This window comes from Pseudophryne corroboree, chromosome 3 (assembly GCF_028390025.1).
Source record: "Pseudophryne corroboree isolate aPseCor3 chromosome 3, aPseCor3.hap2, whole genome shotgun sequence".
Taxonomy (NCBI): Eukaryota; Metazoa; Chordata; class Amphibia; order Anura; family Myobatrachidae; genus Pseudophryne; species Pseudophryne corroboree.
Window position 1 is genome coordinate 680,545,249 of NC_086446.1, and position 18,286 is coordinate 680,563,534.

Consider the following 18,286-nt stretch of genomic DNA (forward strand, 5'->3'; position numbering starts at 1 on the left):
CTAGGACGTAACAGTACAATATAGCCAGACACAGTACCTGACAAAAACTCCCTGTGTGGAATGTGCCTGCAAATGCAGATCACAAACAGAGGATTTAAGTGGTATAAGGTGACTGAAATACACAGAGAAAAATACCAAACCGTATATCCTGTGAAACAACCTATATATATATATATATATATATATATATCTATATATATATATATCTATCTATATATATATATATATATATATATGTATACATACATGTATGTATGTGTGTGTGTGTGTGTGTATATATATATATATATATATATAAAAAAAATTAGTGTTGTGCACCGGACATTTTTCGGGTTTTGCGTTTTGGCAAAACCTCCCTGAAATTTTTTTGTCTGATTCGGGTGTGTTTTGGATTCGGGTGTCTTTTTACAAAAAACCCTCAAAAACAGCTTAAATCATAGAATTTGGGGGTCATTTTGATCCCATAGTATTATTAACCTCAATAACCATAATTTCCACTCATTTCCAGTCTATTATGAACACCTCACAATATTATTTTTAGTCCTAAAATTTGCACCGAGGTCGCTGGATGACGAAGCTAAGTGACCCAAGTGGCCGACACAAACACCTGGCCCATCTAGGAGTGGCACTGCAGTGTCAGACAGGATGGCAGATTTAAAAAATAGTCCCCAAACAGCACATGATGCAAAGAAAAAAAGAGGTGCAATGAGGTAGCTGTGTGACTAAGCTAAGCGACCCAAGTGGCCGACACAAACACCTGGCCCATCTAGGAGTGGCACTATAGTGTCAGACAGGATGGCACTTCAAAAGATAGTCCCCAAACAGCACATGATGCAAAGAAAAAAAGAGGTGCAATGAGGTAGCTGTGTGGCTAAGCTAAGCGACCCAAGTGGCCGACACAAACACCTGGCCCATCTAGGAGTGGCACTGCAGTTTTCTAACGAGAGGATGAGTGCTTCCATCCTCATGTGAATCTGAACCACTAGCCATAAACATAGGCCAGGGCCTCAGCCGTTCCTTGCCACTCCGTGTCGTAAATGGCATATTGGCAAGTTTACGCTTCTCATCAGACGCTTTTAATTTAGATTTCTCTATCGTCCTAAGTGGATGCTGGGGTTCCTGAAAGGACCATGGGGAATAGCGGCTCCGCAGGAGACAGGGCACAAAAGTAAAGCTTTTACAGGTCAGGTGGTGTGTACTGGCTCCTCCCCCCATGACCCTCCTCCAGACTCCAGTTAGATTTTTGTGCCCGGCCGAGAAGGGTGCAATTCTAGGTGGCTCTCATAAAGAGCTGCTTAGAGAGTTTAGCTTAGGTTTTTTATTTTACAGTGATTCCTGCTGGCAACAGGATCACTGCAACGAGGGACAGAGGGGAGAAGAAGTGAACTCACCTGCGTGCAGGATGGATTGGCTTCTTGGCTACTGGACATGAAGCTCCAGAGGGACGATCACAGGTACAGCCTGGATGGTCACCGGAGCCACGCCGCCGGCCCCCTCACAGATGCTGAAGCAAGAAGAGGTCCAGAATCGGCGGCTGAAGACTCCTGCAGTCTTCTTAAGGTAGCGCACAGCACTGCAGCTGTGCGCCATTTTCCTCTCAGCACACTTCACACGGCAGTCACTGAGGGTGCAGGGCGCTGGGGGGGGGCGCCCTGGGAGGCAAATGAAAACCTTTAAAAAGGCTAAAAATACCTCACATATAGCCCCAGAGGCTATATGGAGATATTTACCCCTGCCTAAATGTACTAAATAGCGGGAGACGAGCCCGCAGAAAAAGGGGCGGGGCCTATCTCCTCAGCACACGGCGCCATTTTCTGTCACAGCTCCGCTGGTCAGGAAGGCTCCCAGGTCTCTCCCCTGCACTGCACTACAGAAACAGGGTATAACAGAGAGGGGGAGCAAAATAAATGGCAATATATTAATATAAAAGCAGCTATAAGGGAGCACTTAATCATAAGGCTATCCCTGTCATATATAGCGCTTTTTGGTGTGTGCTGGCAGACTCTCCCTCTGTCTCCCCAAAGGGCTAGTGGGTCCTGTCTTCGTATAGAGCATTCCCTGTGTGTCTGCTGTGTGTCGGTACGTGTGTGTCGACATGTATGAGGACGTTATTGGTGTGGAGGCGGAGCAATTGCCAAATATGAGGATGTCACCTCCTAGGGGGTCGACACCAGAATGGATGCCTTTATTTGTGGAATTACGGGATAGCGTCAACTCGCTTAAGCAGTCGTTTGCCGACATGAGGCGGCCGGACACTCAATTAGTGCCTGTCCAGGCGCCTCAAACACCGTCAGGGGCTGTAAAACGCCCCTTGCCTCAGTCGGTCGACACAGACCCAGACACAGGCGCTGATTCCGGTGGTGAAGGTGACGAATCAACCGTATTTTCCAGTAGGGCCACACGTTATATGATTTTGGCAATAAAGGAGATGTTACATTTAGCTGATACTACAGGTACCACTAAACAGGGTATTATGTGGGGTGTGAAAAAACTACCAGTAGTTTTTACCGAATCAGAAGAATTAAATGACGTGTGTGATGAAGCGTGGGGTGCCCCGATAAAAAACTGCTAATTTCAAAGAAGTTATTGGCTTTATACCCTTTCCCGCCAGAGGTTAGGGAGCGCTGGGAAACACCTCCTAGGGTGGACAAAGCGCTAACACGCTTATCAAAACAAGTGGCGTTACCCTCTCCTGAGACGGCCGCACTTAAAGATCCATCAGATAGGAGGATGGAAAATATCCAAAAAGGTATATACACACATGCAGGTGTTATACTACGACCAGCTATTGCGACTGCCTGGATGTGCAGTGCTGGGGTAGTTTGGTCAGAGTCCCTGATCGAAAATATTGATACCCTGGACAGGGACAATATTTTACTGTCGTTAGAACAAATAAAGGATGCATTTCTTTATATGCGTGATGCACAGAGAGATATCTGCACACTGGCATCACGGGTAAGTGTTATGTCCATTTCGACCAGAAGAGCTTTATGGACACGACAGTGGACAGGCGATGCGTAGAGGAGTTATTTGGGGTCGGTCTATCGGATTTGGTGGCCACGGCTACGGCCGGGAAATCCACCTTTCTACCTCAAGTCACTCCCCAACAGAAAAAGGCACCGACCTTTCAACCGCAGCCCTTTCGTTCCTTTAAAAATAAGAGAGCAAAGGGCTATTCATATCTGCCATGAGGCAGAGGACGAGGGAAGAGACAGCAACAGGCAGCTCCTTCCCAGGAACAGAAGCCCTCCCCGGCTTCTACAAAAGCCTCAGCATGACGCTGGGGCTTCGCAAGCGGACTCGGGGGCGGTAGGCGGTCGTCTCAAGAATTACAGCGCGCAGTGGGCTCACTCGCAGGTAAATCCCTGGATCCTGCAGATAATATCTCAGGGGTACAGGTTGAAATTAGAGACAGAGCCACCTCGCCGTTTCCTGAAGTCTGCTTTACCAACGTCCCCCTCAGAAAGGGAGACGGTTTTGGAAGCCATTCACAAGCTGTATTCTCAGCAGGTGATAGTCAAGGTACCTCTTCTACAACAAGGGAAGGGGTATTATTCCACTCTTTTTGTGGTACCGAAGCCGGATGGCTCGGTAAGGCCTATTCTAAATCTGAAATCCTTGAACCTGTACATAAAGAAGTTCAAGTTCAAGATGGAGTCACTCAGAGCAGTGATAGCGAACCTGGAAGAAGGGGACTTTATGGTATCCTTGGACATCAAGGATGCGTATCTCCACGTTCCAATTACCCCTCACACCAGGGGTACCTCAGGTTCGTTGTACAAAACTGTCACTATCAGTTTCAGACGCTGCCGTTTGGTTTGTCCACGGCACCTCGGGTCTTTACAAAGGTAATGGCCGAGATAATATTTCTTCTTCGAAGAAAAGGCGTATTACTTATCCCATACTTGGACGATCTCCTAATAAGGACAAGGTCCAGAGAACAGCTAGAGATGGGTTTAGCACTATCTCAAGAGGTGCTAAAGCAGCACGGATGGATTCTGAATATTCCAAAATCCCAATTAATGCCGACAACTCGTCTGCTGTTCCTGGGGATGATTCTGGACACAGTTCAGAAAAAGGTTTTTCTTCCCGAAGAAAAAGCCAAGGAGTTATCTGACCTGGTCAGGAACCTCCTAAAACCAGGAAAGGTGTCTGTACATCAATGCACAAGAGTCCTGGGAAAAAATGGTAGCTTCTTACGAAGCAATCCCTTTCGGCAGATTCCATGCAAAGGGATCTGTTGGACAAATGGTCAGGGTCGCATCTTCAGATGCACCTGCGGATAACCCTGTCGCCGAGGACAAGGGTATCCCTTCTGTGGTGGTTGCAGGAGGCTCATCTATTGGAGGGCCGCAGATTCGGCATGCAGGATTGGATCCTGGTGACCACGGATGCCAGCCTGAGAGGCTGGGGAGCAGTCACACAGGGAAGAAATTTCCAGGGAGTGTGGTCGAGCCTGAAAAAGTCTCTTCACATAAGCATTCTGGAACTAAGAGCAATCTACACTGCTCTAAGCCAGGCGGAACCTCTGCTTCAAGGAAGACCGGTGTTGATCCAGTCGGACAACATCACGGCAGTCGCCCATGTAAACAGACAGGGCGGCACAAGAAGCAGGAGGGCAATGGCAGAAGCTGCCAGGATCCTTCGCTGGGCGGAGAATCACGTGATAGCACTGTCAGCAGTATTCATCCCGGGCGTGGACAACTGGGAAGCAGAATTCCTCAGCAGACACGACCTTCACCCGGGAGAGTGGGGACTTCATCCAGAAGTTTCCCACATGCTATAAAACCGTTGGGTAAAACCAATGGTGGACATGATGGCGTCTCGCCTCAACAAAACACTGGACAGGTATTGCGCCAGGTCAAGAGATCCGCAGGCAATAGCTGTGGACGCGCTGGTAACACCTTGGGTGTACCAGTCGGTATATGTGTTTCCTCCTCTGCCTCTCATACCAAAGGTATTGAGGATTATACGGCAAAGAGGAGTAAGACTAGTGGCTCCGGATTGGCCAAGAAGGACTTGGTACCCGGAACTTCAAGAGATGGTCACGGACGATCCGTGGCCTCTACTTCTGAGAAGGGACCTGCTTCAGCAGGGTCCTTGTCTTTTTCAAGACTTACCGCGGCTGCGTTTGACGGCATGGCGTTTGAATGCCAGATCCTAAAAGGAAAAGGCATTCCAGAAGAAGTCATTCCTACCTTGATAAAGGCAAGGAAGGAAGTCACCGCGAAGCATTATCGCCGTATTTGGCGAAAATATGTTGCGTGGTGCGAGCAGCGGAGTGCTCCGATGGAGGAATTTCAACTGGGTCGTTTTCCTACATTTCCTGCAATCAGGATTGTCTATGGGTCTCAAATTGGGATCTATTAAGGTTCAAATTTCGGCCCTATCAATATTCTTCCAAAAAGAATTGGCCTCAGTCCCTGAGGTCCAGATTTTTATCAAAGGAGTACTGCATATACAGCCTCCTGTGGTGCCTAAGGTGGCACCGTGGGATCTAAATGTAGTTTTAGATTTCCTCAAATCCAATTGGTTTGAACCACTAAAGAATGTGGATTTGAAATATCTCACATGGAAAGTGTCTCTGTTACTGGCCCTGGCTTCGGCCGGGAGAGTATCTGAACTGGCGGCTTTGTTTTATAAAAGCCCTTATTTAATTTTCCATTCGACATAGGGCAGAGCTGCGGACGCGTCCGCATTTTCTCCCTAAGGTGGTATCAGCGTTTCACCTGAACCAGCCTATTGTAGTGCCTGCGGCTACAGACGACTTGAAGGACTCCAAGTTGTTGGACGTTGTCAGAGCCTTAAAAATATACATTTAAAGGACGGCTGGAGTCAGAAAATCTGACTCGCTGTTTATACTGTATGCACCCAACAAGTTGGGTGCACCTGCTTCTAAGCAGTCGATTGCTCGTTGGATTTGTAACAAAATTCAACTTGTACATTCTGTGGCAGGCCTGCCACAGCCTAAATCTGTTAAGGCCCATTCCGCAAGGAAGGTGGGCTCATCTTGGGCGGCTGCCCGAGGGGTCTCGGCATTACAACTCTGCCGAGCAGCTACGTGGTCAGGGGAGAACACGTTTGTAAATTTTTACAAATTTGATACCCTGGCAAAGGAGGACCTGGAGTTCTCTCATTCGGTGCTGCAGAGTCATCCGCACTCTCCCGCCCGTTTGGGAGCTTTGGTATAATCCCCATGGTCCTTTCAGGAACCCCAGCATCCACTTAGGACGATAGAGAAAATAAGAATTTACTTACCGATAATTCTATTTCTCGGAGTCCGTAGTGGATGCTGGGCGCCCATCCCAAGTGCGGATTATCTGCAATACTTGTACATAGTTATTGTTAACTAATTCGGGTTATTGTTTAGGAAGCCATCTTTCAGAGGCTCCTCTGTTATCATACTGTTAACTGGGTTTAGATCACAAGTTGTACGGTGTGATTGGTGTGGCTGGTATGAGTCTTACCCGGGATTCAAAATCCTCCCTTATTGTGTACGCTCGTCCGGGCACAGTACCTAACTGGAGTCTGGAGGAGGGTCATGGGGGGAGGAGCCAGTACACACCACCTGACCTGTAAAAGCTTTACTTTTGTGCCCTGTCTCCTGCGGAGCCGCTATTCCCCATGGTCCTTTCAGGAACCCCAGCATCCACTACGGACTCCGAGAAATAGAATTATCGGTAAGTAAATTCTTATTTTTTGGGTCATTTTACTGAACTTTTGTGTTTTGGATTTTACATGCTCTCTACTATGACATTGGGCATCGGCCTTGGCAGACGACGTTGATGGCATTTCAACGTCTCGGCCATGACTAGTTGCAGCAGCTTCAGCACGAGGTGGAAGTGGATCTTGATCTTTCCCTATTTTACCCTCCACATTTTTGTTCTCTATTTTTTTAAGGGCGTGGAATTATATGCCAGTAATATATCAATAGCAATGGCCTACTGTAACATACTGCTATATATTATATACTGGTGGTCAGCATAATTATGCACTGTCCTCCTATTATATATACTGCGCACAACAACTAAAATGCACCACAGGTATGGATGGATAGTATACTTGACGACACAGAGGTAGGTAGAGCAGTGGCCTACTGTACCGTACTGCTATATATTATATACTGGTGGTCAGCAAAATTATGCACTGTCCTCCTACTACTGCGCACAACAACTAAAATGCACCACAGGTATGGATGGATAGTATACTTGACGACACAGAGGTAGGTAGAGCAGTGGACTACTGTACCGTACTGATATAATACTGGTGGTCACTGGTCAGCAAAATTCTGCACTGTCCTCCTACGGGTGGTATTCATGTGACCGGCGGTCTGCTGACCGACAGTCACATGACCTCCACCATCCCGCCGGCTCAGTATCCCGATGGTCGGCATGCCGACCAACAGGGACTATTTCCACTCGTGGGTGTCCACGACACCCATAGAGTGGGAATAGAACCCGTGGTGACCGCAGGTCGCCACCGAGCCCGCAAGGGGCTTGCTGCACTCGCCCCTCCCCGCCGGGATCCCGGCGTCGGTAAGCTGACCGGCGGTCAGGAGACCGCCTTGTCAGCCATACTACACCCCATCCTACTATATACTACAATGCAGCACAGATATGGAGCGTTTTTCAGGCAGAGAAGGTAGATATTTTCAGCACACTGATTACAGAAATTTGCAAGCACACTGAGCACAGATATTTGCAGCACACTGAACACAACTGCGAGAACGCTGCACACGTCCTCTCCCTATCATCTCCAATGCACGAGTGAAAATGGCGGTGACGCGCGGCTCCTTATATAGAATACGAATCTCGCGAAAAGCCGACAGCGGGATGATGACGTTCGGGCGCGCTCGGGTTAACCGAGCAAGGCGGGAAGATTCGAGTCCGCCTCGGAACCGTGTAAAATGGGTGAAGTTCGGGGGGGTTCGGATTCCGAGGAACCGAACCCTCTCATCACATATATATATATATATATATATATATATATATATATATATATATATATATATATATATATATTCTCTTTTCAGTTCACGTTCTAGCATCTTCAGTACAAAAAAAAAAAACATTTTGGCCTTTTAAATGTTATTTCACTTTGTGGAAATGATTTAAAAAAAATTCTGAAAATGAAATGCCTTCTGGGAAGGGAAACCAGGTATATTGTGTGTGGGTACTATATAAAAAAAAATAGTGATGTTGTGATATGATGAGCGCAAATGTCGAGAAATCGGCTCAGCACAGGAGTGAGAAAACATAACAACAATGGGATTAAATTGCATAAATGGAAATATTATATGTTCCTAGTGAAAAGGAAGGGGAGTCCTGGCTGATTTTTTTTTTTTTTTGTGTGTGTGTTTTCTAGATTGAGTGATCTGTTCTGATTTATCTTCTGTAGGGGAATATATATTTGCCCTGAAGGGTCTTCAGCATACTACGTTCTGCAGTGCAATATGTGAGAAGTTTTGTGATCTATATTGGGATGACCACCTGCTTGAAAATCTCTACAAGATCATTAATGGAAAATTCCCCCAACCTATCAGGTATGGTCTGACGTCCTTTCAAAAAAAAAAAGTCCAGTTATGTATCAGACTTGTTTATTTTTTTTAATGCACAGACATGTAGTAGGTGGGATAGCTGGGTGGGGGTAGAGAGGAGAGCTGTATGATTGAGCATATATAAGATTACATAATGTTGGGCAATGTAGAATTTCATTGCAGGTGAAGAAGACAAACTGGTGATAAGACAGTAAAATGTGAACCCTGGGTAATTTACATTGTAAATAAACAGTGCATTGAATACACTGTATTGAACGCAAACAGGGGCGGATCTTGAACAAAATGACAGGGGAAGAGGCGTGGGGGTGCTCCTGGGAAAGTGGGTGTGGCCTTACAAGAAGGGCATGACCTTGAAGAGAATGCCCTGTCTGTATGATGAAGAGAGGGCATTGCCTTAGAGAGGCAGAGAGTGACAGGATACAGAGGGCGATGGGGGACAGTGACGCAGGGGAGAGGCAGAGGGTGACAGGAGAGAGAGGGTGATGGGGGTTAGAGAGGCAGTGGGTATTGAGGAGAGAGAGATAGTAGGTGACAGTGAGAGGCAATGGATGACATAGATGATGATGGGGGAGGTCTCTGTAGGAGCGAGAATATTAAGTTAAAAGATTTCACTGAGGCATGAAGGTAAAGTATCTGTGGGGGAGACGGGTGGAAAAAAAAAACATGGGGGTTTATAAAATACGTAGAAATTATCTGCTTTTGCATCCACTTCAACAACTTCCATATATGTTAAATGTTAACATAAGCGGGGATTCGCTACACTATAAATGTATCGATTTTCAATTATCACACAATATACTACGATGTTTTAGTATCATAAATATACTAAAATGTTAGCGGTTATATGAACTTAAATTTTCATGTATTGTGTCCTAAATTTCATAGAGTGACCTAAATTGTAAGAAACTAATTAAAAGTTTCTGTTTGCAGAATTTTTGTAGTTTATGTCAAAGTATTACAAATTATGCAGGCAACCTAGTTTTAACCATACGCATTACAGTTTGATGTTCACTTCTACACATTTTTATACAATTCATTGACATTTACAAAAAAATCACATAGAATTATTGATTCAACAAGACAGAGGCATTTTAACAGAGGAGGAGGCCCGTGGCCAGACATTGGGTAAGCCCCCTCCTCTTCACAGCGGAATTGACTCTGGCATTGTGCCAGACTCTACTACGCATGCGCAGGTCTTCGGAAACATGGAGACTAAATCCCTACTGTGTGTAGCTGGCAGCCACTGGGGAATAAATGCTATGGCTCCTGGGCTAATGTTTCACACCAAGTAGAAGTGCACTGCTAAAGGGGAAGTGGGCATCCTGTGGAGGAGGAAGCGAGATCCAGTCATGCAATGTGCAACTAATGTCTAACAACTGTTCCTATGGAGTGACCACATATATGTATTTGCCTGGACAAATGTGTGACAGCTAGGAGCCATGGCCAAATGTCAGGAGTCAGCAACTTTGGAAGTAAATACTTATGTTGTGCATTGTATGCCAACTAAAATAGAATACAGGTTACCAGCATGGTTAGTCAAATACGTCCGTGCCAATGTCCCTCTCAGTATACCAGCATCATCCCCATACAATTCTTTTTTTTTTTTATTAACCATTATTGCGATAGTGTGCTAGTACCAGCGACCACAGATATCAGCCTGTACTCTAACAGTACACTACCACCAGTGCACCCACACAACACTCAGTGCCCTGCATACCTCTCATTGTTCTAAAAGTAGCTAATATATTACTGCAGTGCGGGACTTATAAATGAACTCCAATAGCAATTACTATCATAAGTAATTAGCAGTGCCTTGTCCATCAATAACTCACGTAGGGTCCAACTATTTATCCATCAATAACTCACGTAGGGGCCTACTATTTATCCATCAATAACTCGCATAGGGGCCAACTATTTATCCATCAATAACTCGCGTAGGGTCCAACTATTTATCCATCAATAACTCACGTAGGGGCCTACTATTTATCCATCAATAACTCGCATAGGGGCCTACTATTTATCCATCAATAACTCGCGTAGGGTCCAACTATTTATCCATCAATAACTCACGTAGGGGCCTACTATTTATCCATCAATAACTCACGTAGGGGCCTACTATTTATCCATCAACAACTTGCGTAGGGGCCTACTATTTATCCATCAATAACTCGCGTGGGGTCCAACTATTTATCCATCAATAACTCACGTAGGGGCCTACTATTTATTCTTCTGAGACTCACATAGGGGCCTATTTATCTTCTTTTTTTTTTTTCCCTGAAAAACACATGCTTATCTTTTGGTTATATATGTATCATGCAGATGTACTAAAAGGTTTTCTCTATCGTCCTAGTGGATGCTGGGGTTCCTGAAAGGACCATGGGGAATAGCGGCTCCGCAGGAGACAGGGCACAAAAAGTAAAGCTTTTCCGATCAGGTGGTGTGCACTGGCTCCTCCCCCTATGACCCTCCTCCAGACTCCAGTTAGATTTTTGTGCCCGGCCGAGAAGGGTGCAATCTAGGTGGCTCTCCTAAAGAGCTGCTTAGAGAAAGTTTAGCTAGGTTTTTTATGTTACAGTGATTCCTGCTGGCAACAGGATCACTGCAGCGAGGGACTGAGGGGAGAAGGAGTCAACTCACCTGCGTGCAGGATGGATTGGCTTCTTGGCTACTGGACATCAAGCTCCAGAGGGACGATCACAGGTACAGCCTGGATGGTCACCGGAGCCGCGCCGCCGGCCCCCTTGCAGATGCTGAAGACAGAAGAGGTCCAGAATCGGCGGCTGAAGACTCCTGCAGTCTTCTAAAGGTAGCGCACAGCACTGCAGCTGTGCGCCATTTTCCTCTCAGCACACTTCACACGGCAGTCACTGAGGGTGCAGGGCGCTGGGAGGGGGGCGCCCTGGGAGGCAAAATGAGTACCTATAAAGGCTAAAAATACCTCACATATAGCCCTAGAGGCTATATGGAGATATTTAACCCCTGCCTGATTTCTCAAAATAGCGGGAGACGAGCCCGCCGGAAAAGGGGCGGGGCCTATCTCCTCAGCACACGGCACCATTTCCTCTCACAGCTCCGCTGGTCAGGACGGCTCCCAGGTCTCTCCCCTGCACTGCACTACAGAAACAGGGTAAAACAGAGAGGGGGGGCAAATTTATGGCGATATTTTTATATAACAAAGCAGCTATAGGGGAGCACTTATTATAAGGCTATCCCTGATATATATATAGCGCTTTTGGTGTGTGCTGGCAAACTCTCCCTCTGTCTCCCCAAAGGGCTAGTGGGTCCTGTCTTCATTAGGAGCATTCCCTGTGTGTCTGCTGTGTGTCGGTACGTGTGTGTCGACATGTATGAGGACGATATTGGTGTGGAGGCGGAGCAATTGCCAAATATGGGGATGTCACCTCCTAGGGGGTCGACACCAGAATGGATGCCTTTATTTATGGAACTACGGGATAGTGTCAACACGCTAAAGCAGTCGTTTGACGACATGAGACGGCCGGACAATCAATTAGTGCCTGTCCAGGCGACTCAAACACCGTCAGGGGCTGTGAAACGCCCTTTGCCTCAGTCGGTCGACACAGACCCAGACACAGGCGATGACTCCAGTGGTGACGGTGACGAATCAACCGTATTTTCCAGTAGGGCCACACGTTATATGATTTTGGCAATGAAGGAGGCGTTACATTTAGCTGATACTACAGGTACCACTAAACAGGGTATTATGTGGGGTATGAAAAAACTACCTATAGTTTTTCCTGAATCAGAAGAACTAAATGACGTGTGTAATGAAGCGTGGGTTGCCCCTGATAAAAAGCTGATAATTTCAAAGAAATTATTGGCATTATACCCTTTCCCGCCAGAGGTTAGGGAGCGCTGGGAAACACCTCCTAGGGTGGACAAGGCGCTAACACGCTTATCTAAACAAGTGGCGTTACCCTCTCCTGAGACGGCCGCACTTAAAGATCCATCAGATAGGAGGATGGAAAATATCCAAAAAAGTATATACACACATGCAGGTGTTATACTACGACCAGCTGTAGCAACTGCCTGGATGGGCAGTGCGGGGGTAGTTTGGTCAGAATCCCTGATTGAAAATATTGATACCCTGGACAGGGACAATATTTTACTGTCGTTAGAACAAATAAAGGATGCATTTCTTTATATGCGTGATGCACAGAGGGATATATGCACACTGGCATCACGGGTAAGTGCTATGTCCATTTCGGCCAGAAGAGCTTTATGGACGCGACAGTGGACAGGCGATGCGGATTCAAAACGGCATATGGAAGTTTTGCCGTATAAGGGGGAGGAGTTATTTGGAGTCGGTCTATCAGATTTGGTGGCCACGGCTACAGCCGGGAAATCCACCTTTCTACCTCAAGTCACTCCCCAACAGAAAAAGGCACCGACTTTTCAACCGCAGCCCTTTCGTTCCTTTAAAAATAAGAGAGCAAAGGGCTATTCATATTTGCCACGAGGCAAAGGTCGAGGGAAGAGACAGCAACACGCAGCTCCTTCCCAGGATCAGAAGCCCTCCCCGGCTTCTACAAAAGCCTCAGCATGACGCTGGGGCTTCTCAAGCGGACTCGGGGACGGTGGGCGGTCGTCTCAAAAATTACAGCGCGCAGTGGGCTCACTCGCAAGTAGATCTCTGGATCCTGCAGATAATATCTCAGGGATACAGGTTGGAATTAGAGACAGATCCACCTCGCCGTTTCCTGAGGTCTGCTTTACCAACGTCCCCCTCCGAAAGGGAGACGGTGTTGGAAGCCATTCACAAGCTGTACTCTCAGCAGGTGATAGTCAAGGTACCTCTTCTGCAACAAGGGAAGGGGTATTATTCCACTCTTTTTGTGGTACCGAAGCCGGATGGCTCGGTAAGGCCTATTCTAAATCTGAAGTCCTTGAACCTGTACATAAAGAAGTTCAAGTTCAAAATGGAGTCACTCAGAGCAGTGATAGCGAACCTGGAAGAGGGGGACTTTATGGTATCCTTGGACATCAAGGATGCGTATCTCCACGTTCCAATTTACCCCTCACACCAGGGGTACCTCAGGTTCGTTGTACAAAACTGTCACTATCAGTTTCAGACGCTGCCGTTCGGATTGTCCACGGCACCTCGGATCTTTACAAAGGTAATGGCCGAGATGATGATTCTTCTTCGAAGAAAAGGCGTATTAATTATCCCATACTTGGACGATCTCCTAATAAGGGCGAGGTCCAGAGAACAGCTAGAGATGGGATTAGCACTGTCTCAAGAAGTGCTAAAACAGCACGGGTGGATTCTGAATATTCCAAAATCCCAGTTAATGCCGACAACTCGTCTGCTGTTCCTAGGGATGATTCTGGACACGGTTCAGAAAAAGGTTTTTCTCCCGGAGGAAAAAGCCAAGGAGTTATCCGAGCTTGTCAGGAACCTCCTAAAACCAGGAAAGGTGTCTGTACATCAATGCACAAGAGTCCTGGGAAAAATGGTGGCTTCTTACGAAGCGATTCCATTCGGCAGATTCCACGCAAGAATTTTCCAAAGGGATCTGTTGGACAAATGGTCAGGGTCGCATCTTCAGATGCACCTACGGATAACCCTGTCTCCAAGGACAAGGGTGTCTCTTCTGTGGTGGTTGCAGAGTGCTCATCTATTGGAGGGCCGCAGATTCGGCATACAGGATTGGATCCTGGTGACCACGGACGCCAGCCTGAGAGGCTGGGGAGCAGTCACACAAGGAAGAAACTTCCAGGGAGTATGGACGAGCCTGGAAACGTCTCTTCACATAAACATTCTGGAACTAAGAGCAATATACAATGCTCTAAACCAGGCAGAACCTCTGCTTCAGGGAAAACCGGTATTGATCCAGTCGGACAACATCACGGCAGTCGCCCATGTGAACAGACAGGGCGGCACAAGAAGCAGGAGGGCAATGGCAGAAGCTGCAAGGATTCTTCGCTGGGCAGAGAATCATGTGATAGCACTGTCAGCAGTGTTCATCCCGGGAGTGGACAACTGGGAAGCAGACTTCCTCAGCAGACACGATCTTCACCCGGGAGAGTGGGGACTTCATCCAGAAGTCTTCCACATGCTGGTAACCGTTGGGAAAGACCAATGGTGGACATGATGGCGTCTCGCCTCAACAAAAAACTGGACAGGTATTGCGCCAGGTCAAGAGATCCGCAGGCAATAGCTGTGGACGCGCTGGTAACGCCTTGGGTGTACCAGTCGGTGTATGTGTTTCCTCCTCTGCCTCTCATACCAAAAGTATTGAGAATTATACGGCAAAGAGGCGTAAGAACGATACTAGTGGTTCCGGATTGGCCAAGGAGGACTTGGTACCCGGAACTTCAAGAGATGATCACGGAAGATCCGTGGCCTCTACCTCTAAGGAGGGACTTGCTTCAGCAGGGTCCCTGTCTGTTTCAAGACTTACCGCGGCTGCGTTTGACGGCATGGCGGTTGAACGCCGGATCCTAAAGGAAAGAGGCATGCCGGAAGAAGTCATTCCTACTTTGATTAAAGCAAGGAAGGAAGTAACCGTGCAACATTATCACCGAATTTGGCGAAAATATGTTGCGTGGTGCGAAGATCGGAGTGCTCCGACGGAGGAATTTCAACTGGGTCGATTCCTACATTTCCTGCAATCAGGATTGTCAATGGGTCTCAAATTGGGATCTATTAAGGTTCAAATTTCGGCCCTGTCGATTTTCTTTCAAAAAGAATTGGCTTCAGTCCCTGAAGTCCAGACCTTTGTTAAGGGAGTGCTGCATATACAGCCTCCTGTGGTGCCTCCAGTGGCACCGTGGGATCTAAATGTGGTTTTGGACTTCCTAAAATCTCATTGGTTTGAACCACTAAAAAAGGTGGATTTGAAATATCTCACATGGAAAGTGACCATGCTTCTAGCCCTGGCTTCTGCCAGGAGAGTGTCAGAATTGGCAGCTTTATCTTACAAAAGCCCATATCTGATTTTCCATTCGGACAGGGCAGAACTGCGGACTCGTCCGCATTTTCTCCCTAAGGTGGTGTCAGCATTTCATCTGAACCAGCCTATTGTAGTGCCTGCGGCTACAAGTGACTTGGAGGACTCCAAGTTACTGGACGTTGTCAGAGCATTAAAAATATATATTGCAAGGACAGCTGGAGTCAGAAAATCTGACTCGTTGTTTATATTGTATGCACCCAACAAGATGGGTGCTCCTGCGTCTAAGCAGACGATTGCTCGTTGGATCTGTAGCACAATCCAACTTGCACATTCTGTGGCAGGCTTGCCACAGCCTACATCTGTAAAGGCCCACTCCACAAGGAAGGTGGGCTCATCTTGGGCGGCTGCCCGAGGGGTCTCGGCATTACAACTTTGCCGAGCAGCTACGTGGTCAGGGGAGAACACGTTTGTAAAATTTTACAAATTTGATACTCTGGCTAAGGAGGACCTGGAGTTCTCTCATTCGGTGCTGCAGAGTCATCCGCACTCTCCCGCCCGTTTGGGAGCTTTGGTATAATCCCCATGGTCCTTTCAGGAACCCCAGCATCCACTAGGACGATAGAGAAAATAAGATTTTACTTACCGATAAATCTATTTCTCGGAGTCCGTAGTGGATGCTGGGCGCCCATCCCAAGTGCGGATTATCTGCATAAATTGTACATAGTTATTGTTAACTAATTCGGGTTATTGTTGAAGGAAGCCATCTTTCAGAGGCTCCGCTGTTATCATACTGTTAACTGGGTTTAGATCACAAGTTGTACGGTGTGATTGGTGTGGCTGGTATGAGTCTTACCCGGGATTCAAAATCCTCCCTTATTGTGTACGCTCGTCCGGGCACAGTACCTAACTGGAGTCTGGAGGAGGGTCATAGGGGGAGGAGCCAGTGCACACCACCTGATCGGAAAAGCTTTACTTTTTGTGCCCTGTCTCCTGCGGAGCCGCTATTCCCCATGGTCCTTTCAGGAACCCCAGCATCCACTACGGACTCCGAGAAATAGATTTATCGGTAAGTAAAATCTTATTTTACGTTTTGTTTGTTTTACAGAAAAGTGGGCACAGATTTATCTCTGCACCAAAGTCCTGCACAGCTGTTAAAAAAGATTCAAAGGAAATCTCGCAAATACAGAAAGGAAGGGAAACAGTCTGCAAATGAGCAGACACAGATAAACGAGTGTGAAGATTCTCTGGCTACTACAGAACTGGAACGGACTTCTACGTCCTGCCAGCCGCCCTCTGCAGATGATGCAGACCCTGCTGATAATACAAACTCTCCATGTAGGTAGATGATGCAATGCCATGTACTCTGTCCTAGAAGTCTTGCAGGATTGTTATAGGCCCACCCTGAGACTGTAAGTGGGTCCGTTAGATACTTTGGGGGGGGGGGGGGGGGGAAATAGCAAAGCTTAGAGAGAGAGAAAGTACTGTACTAACCAATCAGTTTCTAACTGTCATTTTAAAGGCTAGGTTTCACAGTAAGTAACTGGTTGCTACTTTAACTCTCTATCAATTTTTTCTCTCCCAAGCGTTGATGCATCTCCACCCTGATTGTAAAATATAGTGCTGGACATAGATAGGATAAGAATAATTTATTGTCACTATAGCATGAACATGTATCGCGAAATTACAGTACATGCAGTTCTCATATCATGTACACCAGATAAAATACATCACATAAAATTTAGCAAAGTTGAGAAGTCAAGCTAACAATCACAGAAGGGAAGAAACTATTCCTTAACCTAGTGGTACGACATCTTAAACACCTATAATATCTCCCCGATGGCAGAAGGGAAAAAAACTATTACATTGGTGACTCCCATCTTCAGTCATCTTAATTGCCTTCGACAGACTCCTTGCAGTGAGTACATCCACCAACCTAGGCAAGGATTGGCCAGTGATCCTCTCTGCAGATTTGATCACTCTCTCCAGGGCAACAAGATCAGAACACTTGGCATTACCATGCCACACCGTGATCGCGTAGGTCAGCAAGCTCTCAATCACCCAGCGGTAGAAATTAACAAGAGTTGATTGCTGCAGTCCTGCTGCTTGGAGCTTCCGTAAGAAAAAAAGACGCTGCTGAGCCTTCTTAACCACTCGCGTGATATGCAAGGACCATGATAAATCCTCTGTAAATTTAATCCCCAAAAATTTCACATCGGTAACCCTATCCACCTCCTCACCGTTCAGTATCAACGGGCAGATGTTGCTAGTTTTTTTAGATTTCCTAAAATCTATCACAACCTCCTTAGTTTTCTTACCGTTTAATAACAGGTTGTTTTTTACTCCCCACTCAGCGAGTCTTCTCACTTCCTCTCTATAACTACTCTCATCTCCGCTAGTAATCAAACCCACCAGTGTGGTATCATCCGCAAACTTTATCACAGAAATTGTTTCCGAAATAGACTCACAGTCGGAGGTATACAAAGAATATAAAAAAGGGCTTAGAACACAACCCTGCGGAACTCCTACGTTTAATACCAGTTCCGAAGACAAGTCAGAGCCCAGTCTGACTGTCTGTCAGGAAATCCAACAGCCAATTGCATATGACCGTAATATATCCGATCTCTGAAAGCTTTTTTACTAACACTGCTGGTACTACCTTGTTAAAGGCGGAGCTATAATCCATGAATAACAATCTAGCATAGGAGTGTCTATTTTCAAGATGACAAAGTACCCTGTGAAGCACCATAAGAGCTGCGTCTTCAGTTGATCTGATCGACCGATAGGCAAACTGATTAGGGTCAAATTCCAGTGGTAT

General features: G+C 46.6%; 1 protein-coding gene and 1 long non-coding RNA gene across 3 annotated transcripts in view; both read left to right on the forward strand.

Moving 5' to 3' along the window:
* The window catches only part of LOC135058166 (uncharacterized), a 29,964-nt gene extending 13,162 nt beyond the window's left edge, over window positions 1-16,802 (forward strand). The window contains exons 2-3 of the long non-coding RNA XR_010244652.1: window positions 8,398-8,542; window positions 16,577-16,802. This is a non-coding gene — a long non-coding RNA (uncharacterized LOC135058166). The remainder of the gene's footprint in view (window positions 1-8,397; window positions 8,543-16,576) is intronic.
* Window positions 1-18,286, forward strand: part of SFXN2 (sideroflexin 2) — a 192,452-nt gene that overhangs the window by 134,824 nt on the left and 39,342 nt on the right. The gene's annotated exons all lie outside the window — the stretch shown is intronic.